The following is a 6,018-nucleotide window of genomic DNA, read 5'->3' on the forward strand; positions in this document are numbered from 1 at the left end:
ATGGTCTCCCTCCCTCCCTCCTTCCCTCCCTTCCCCCACACCCAAGGTGTCTCTGACAGTTTCTATTTTTTATGGGTGACACCAGCCGGTGTGGTAGGCAGCGGGGAGAGTAAGGGGTTATGGAAAAAATCCTGTTCAGAGATTAACATTAGGTTTTCTATGAGCTAGTCCGACCTCAACCTAGAGCACATACATAAGTTAAAAACTTAATTTTTAAGATTCATACATGTTGAATGGAATCTACTGAAAAGCACCTAATGGTTGGCATCTGTCACAACCTTTATCATAGGTTTTTGCTGAATGACTATGCCACTGTGGTTTGAAAAGTATAAAGATTTATTTTTATTTTTTTATTACATTTTTTTACCTGATCTTTTATTATTGTGTGACTTGTTAGACTGTCCGTAAAGACAGTCCTGTAAGCCTAAAAATCAATGACCCACTTCATCCGTTTTACTGCATCCACTATAACACATGTTTTAGTCAAATTAGTTTGCACAGTGTCCTGGAGCAGCCAACATAAAGGTTACATAATCAAACTTAAGAAACTAATAGGCACGATTTATATACAGGTATTTACACAAAAAAGGTAAACCCAGTATTCAAACTGATAGTAAGGGGATTATAACCTGCTTTCACTTTCCAACTGTTTGATGTCATATATATATTATTCATATTGTACTGCATGTTCATTTTCAGTGTGAACAAAATAATAAAACTGATAACACTAGTGAACAAATTGGATTTCAAAAAGTATTACTTTAAAAAAATTGTTCAGGCAGGCCTCCTGAAGTTGCATAACATTCTATAATACTTAATGTCGGTGTTGACATGAGAAGATGGTGATGATGAACCTGCAACATACCAATATTCACCCATTTTGAAACAGCTGTTTTCTCTCTCTTTTCTTTCTCGCTCTGATCTTTTCTGATTGGACCATTATTTTAAAGACATGATTTCTACTCAGCATAAGCCCAATTTAAATCGTAATGCCCTATGTATGGGGCCCGGGCTATTGGCCCCATCATTCCCCTCACTGAAACACACCTGCTTACAGGTACTGTAGCTCCTAAGATTCTGTTATGTGACTGTGCTGCCATCTACTGGACCCCATTGAGATTATAGTATGTGTGACAAAGCAGGTTCTAGTTTGAAAGTTCAACCCAACCCTTCCACAAAAAAACCTTGATTTTTCCACTAATGCCACCATCAGGTCCACATTTCCAGTGGTGCACAACATACAATGGATGTATTGTCATGAAATTCTCTTTCTTTGCGACACTATGTTCCGGTTGTGTCGCCCGATATCATGTACACCGGACATCTTGCAAATTAAAGTGCAGCTGTGAAATGAACTGTGTACATTCATGTTCTCCAGAGAATTACACCATTGCATTTTAACAACCTGTGACCTGTCCTTTAACACCACCCTTTGGATATACTTTACATTTTTACCTCTGCCGCTAAGAAGAGCAAAACCTTTGCATGTTGTTCATATTGCGGCCTGTGTAGAACTTTTCTTTTCAATTTGCACTTTGAAATGATCCAGGGTTGGAAAACTCCAAATGAGAGTGTGCCCATTCATCCAGAAGAGCATTTGTGAAGTCAGACACTGATGTTGGTCCTGGCTCACAATCTCCTTTTCTAGTTAATCCCAAAGGTGTTGGAAGGCAGTTCAGCTAAACTAAAGTCATCAGGGGCAGTGATAGCTTCCATGGCTCAACAGACACAGGAATAAGCACAACCTATAGACACTCAAGCATTTACACAAAAACATATCAGAACACTTCAAAGTCTCACCCATCATGTTTTATTGACAGCCGATCTCTGTGCAGTGAGGAAATGCCACAACAAACTTGACAACAAAAGAAAGTTAAAGGATAAAAACACAGATTTTAACCTACTGTCCCTTTAATGACTTCTGTCTATTTCACTTTACTGAACTCAGCCGTGTCTCCATAAGAACCGTAGTAAAGCCACAATCCAGCATAGAGTGGCTGAGTGAATGTGGTCTTGATTCTGTGGAGGAGCCTCATGGTTTTAGAGACGCTGTAGAAGGACAGAATACCTGCACTGTGATCCAGGTAAACTCCTATTCTGGAGGACTGAGGACCTGAGACGGATGATTGGACTTTGTTGTGCACAAAGATATAATGGTTTCTGTTGCAATCTAACATCCAAGATTTGTCATTGAGTCTAAATAGACTTTCACTCCCTGCTCTGGTGATATTCTTGTATGCGACTGCTACATAAACTCCTATCCCTCTCCAACTCCACCTCCCAGTAACAACGTCCAGTCAGGCTCTCTGTACTCAGGACCTGATAACCATTAGTGAATCTGTCTGTGTGACTAGAATAAGACTGATTTCCACTAATGGTCACTTTTCTGTTCCCCTCAGATAATAACAGCCCTGTGCGTGCTGTGTTTGGATCTAGTGTGATTTTACGTGAATATTTTAAGAATCCGGCTCTGGTCTTGGGCAATAAAACATCCACTTCAGATACTGTCATTGAGATGTTTGTCCATGTCTCTGTAAGAACATCCTGTAGTTGATCTCTGGCTTCTGACACGGATGCTGTCACGTCCTCAAAGTATCCCTGAGGATGGATGTTGTAGCTGGATGAGTGTCTACATGCATTGAGTGGTGACCGCAAGGGATAGTCGTGTAGAAACTGGTTGTGATCCTCTGTGTGGGACAGCTGCTCAAGCTCAGCGTCTGTCTTCTTCAGCTCGGTGATCTCCTGCTCCAGCTTCTCCTGAAGTTCTTGGACTCGACTCACTTCAGTTACCTGCTTGGATCTGAGCTGCTGCTTCAAATCAGAGCTTATTTTCTGGATGAGACGGATCAGCTCGGCAAAGCTCTTCTCGGTGTCCTCCGCTGCCTTATCAGCAGAGCCATTGATAGCCTCCACCTCATGTTGAAGCCGCTTCACGTCTTTCTCTCTGTCCTGGATTCCCTGTTGGACGCTTTGTCGACTCGCCTCAAGCTGTCTCTGCCTCTCAGTCCGTTCTGTGGCAGCCGATACTGTGTCGTGGCCTTTGTGTTCATCCAGAGAGCAGAGATAACAGATACACTGCTGATCAGTGCGGCAGAACATCTTCATCACCTCATCGTCGTGACGGGAGCAGAGGTTCTCCTGGAGCCTCTTGAAGGGCTCCACCAGCTTGTGTTTCTTTTAACGGAGCCACGTCGTAATGAGGCTGGAGGTGTTTCTCACAGTAAGAAGTCAAACACACCAGACAAGACTTGAGGGCTTTCCTTTTTCTCCCGGTGCAGTAATCACAAGCCACATCTTCAGGTCCGGCATAGCAGTGATCATCATCATCAGCAGCAGCAGCTTGGAGTCCAGTCTTCTTCAGCTCCTCCACTAAATCCGCTAACATGGTGTTTTTCACCAACACAGGCCTCGGCACAAAGAGCTTTCTGCACTGAGGGCAGCTGTGGGTCTGTTTCCGATCCTCTTCATCCCAGTGGCTTTTAATACAGTCCATGCAGTAGCTGTGTCCGCATGAAAGGGCCAATGGCTCCTTCAGTAGATCCAGGCAGATTGAACAGGAGAAGTTTTCCCGGTCCAGCTGAACTCCTTTCTGCGCCATTTCACCTCTCAGTGTCAGCGACTGTCTGAGTTTCACTTCCTAAGAACCGGAACTAGTTGTTGCTCAAGTCTGACCAACATGTGTTGGTGCAGTGAATGGTGCCTGTCAAATGTTGGTTCCATCCCTTTTGAAACTGTAGATTTAAAGGGGAGGGAACATAATGTGGGACATGCGGACAGAGTGCAGCTGGCTGTGTTTGAGAGCTGGTAATCAAACTGTGAGTCATTCCAGGAAGAGAATCAGTGAATTTACATTCTTCATCCTCATTTACAATGAAGCCTCAGTTAAATCTGCTTAACATTTGAAAGTTTTTAGTGTAAAAAAAAAAGAAGACTTTTGTAAAACATGAGTGACTTGAAGTGGAAATAAAGCCGGGCAAGGTAAAACCTCCAGTCAGTGAGAATCATAAGCCAAACAACCACTAACAAAGGTGGCCGTTTCAGCTTCACTTATTTTTAATGATGTGATCCTAGAATGTGAAGGTTGCAACACAGCTGAATCATAAGGTGCCATTGTATAACTCTTGTTATTTTCTTTGAACCAATGAGTTTGAAATCTAGCAGTCACACTTTTACGTCCTACAATGTTCTGACCATGTGAGTGGGACTCTGCAAAAGGCACACATTTTAATCATGTAACTTCTCTGCAGCAGTGGTGTGAGGCCAGTGTGTTTGAGAAATGGATACAATCTAATAATATGAACGAAGGAGGCAATTATTCTGAAGTAAGAAAAGTTTTATCAGTTGAATATATATGATCAATTAGTAGTGGGGGTGACATTTTCCTCTGAAATATAATTGAATAGGAGTATCAGGAGGTATACAATTGATGTCCTCCTGTAATGTAAGTATGAAAGTACTTCAGAATTGTACTGTTCACCACTAGTTTTGAGACACGTTTTGTGACTTTTGGTCCTGACACTGGGCATATTTGAAAGACAGTTTAAAGAGAATAGTAAGGATCCCGCATGAAGAAGAAGAAATTAAAGAAAGTTAAAGAGAAAAAATCCCTTAGTCGATCTCGCGATATTTTCCAACTTTTGTCATTTCTCCATCACCTGACTGCCCCCACTTATATACCGAAATGCTTTCTATTTCCCCTGATCAGCCCAGTAAATATACTGGTTGTTTCCTAGCAGTCTACTCCTAGTCTGACCGTTAAAGTGTCTATGGGCTATATGCCATTGCTGTAAAGCCACCAGAATTTGACCCTAACCTGTCTGCCAGTATCTTTCCTTTTGTGAATAAACCACTGAACTGTCCCTGCTCGGCATTCAGGTCCATTCCCTGCTGCCCTGCTTGCACTATAGACGTGATAGATTTGAATAAAAAGCAGAATCATTTTTAAACGTCTTCCTCTTTCTTCTTCTTCTTCTTTTAGCATTTTAACTGTGGGCTATGAAAACTTTTCAAAGCAATTAGAATGAATAATGCATGGATGTGCTTTTTTTCTGCTGACTTACAGAGATCCCAACAGCAGCAATAAACGGTTCGTGGTTGGAAAAGTATAAAACGTCTGCTCCTAAAGACGGATGAATTCTGTAGTATACCTTGGACTCTTTACAGACTTAATTTAGAGTTTATTTCTAAGGTGACGCATCCACTTTTTTTTGTGAAATCAATAACACTTTAATAAGTAACTTTACACTCCCTGTTGCCTGCAGCAGTTATCAATCATCTCTTGTGACTCCTCAGTATTACAATGGGACCTATTTAAGGGGGTCCCTGTGTGGTGAGATGTAGTGCCAAAAAGTGATTGTCTACCAAAAATGTACTTCTGTCAAATGAAAATGTATTTCAGCAGGAAAAAGTGACTGGGTGGGCTCCAATTTTTTTCACATTAATATAATCAAGTAGCTATATTAGATGCCTTAATCCATATTCATGCATGATAATGTTATTAACTGCAAAGGCTATTGTGATTATTGGCTAGCAAGAAACATTTAAGATTTAAAAGCTACAACGGATAAGTAATGTAGGCAGGCCTACAGTACATTAGCATCTAGCTATCCTGATAATAGCAGCTGTAGCCTACACATAACTGAGCGATAGCATTGAAAGGCTTTCAAGATCTTTCCAGCCACTGCGGTCTTGAACTGTTAAATTTATTCACGTCTTTATTCTTAACATTGTATTTAAGCTGTATTCACATAATTGTATCTCCGCAGTATTGTCGACATTTGGACTTCATTTTCAAATTGCAGATGGGGGGGGGGGGGGGGGGGGCGTACTCCATTATGCAAATACATTTTTATTATTTACTGTTGTTCCGTACGTTGGAATCATCATCTGTTTGTGCTTCAGACGCGTCGCAGACTGCCACCTACAGGCGATATGTCCCATTACCATATGTTCATTCAAAGCATTATATTTTGAAGGTTGTGACCGGAAGTCCTACTCTTACCCACGTCCGGCTGACTT

At 41.5% G+C, this 6,018-nt stretch overlaps 1 pseudogene across 1 annotated transcript; it reads right to left on the reverse strand.

Annotated features, from left to right (window-relative positions):
• Positions 1–1,925: 1,925 nt before the first annotated feature.
• LOC307269377 (tripartite motif-containing protein 16-like) lies at positions 1,926–3,616 on the reverse strand (annotated as a pseudogene). The gene has a single exon. The product of its transcript is annotated as a tripartite motif-containing protein 16-like (transcript).
• Positions 3,617–6,018: the final 2,402 nt, after the last annotated feature.

This window comes from Ammodytes marinus, assembly GCF_949987685.1.
Source record: "Ammodytes marinus genome assembly, chromosome: 23".
NCBI classification, from domain to species: Eukaryota; Metazoa; Chordata; class Actinopteri; order Uranoscopiformes; family Ammodytidae; genus Ammodytes; species Ammodytes marinus.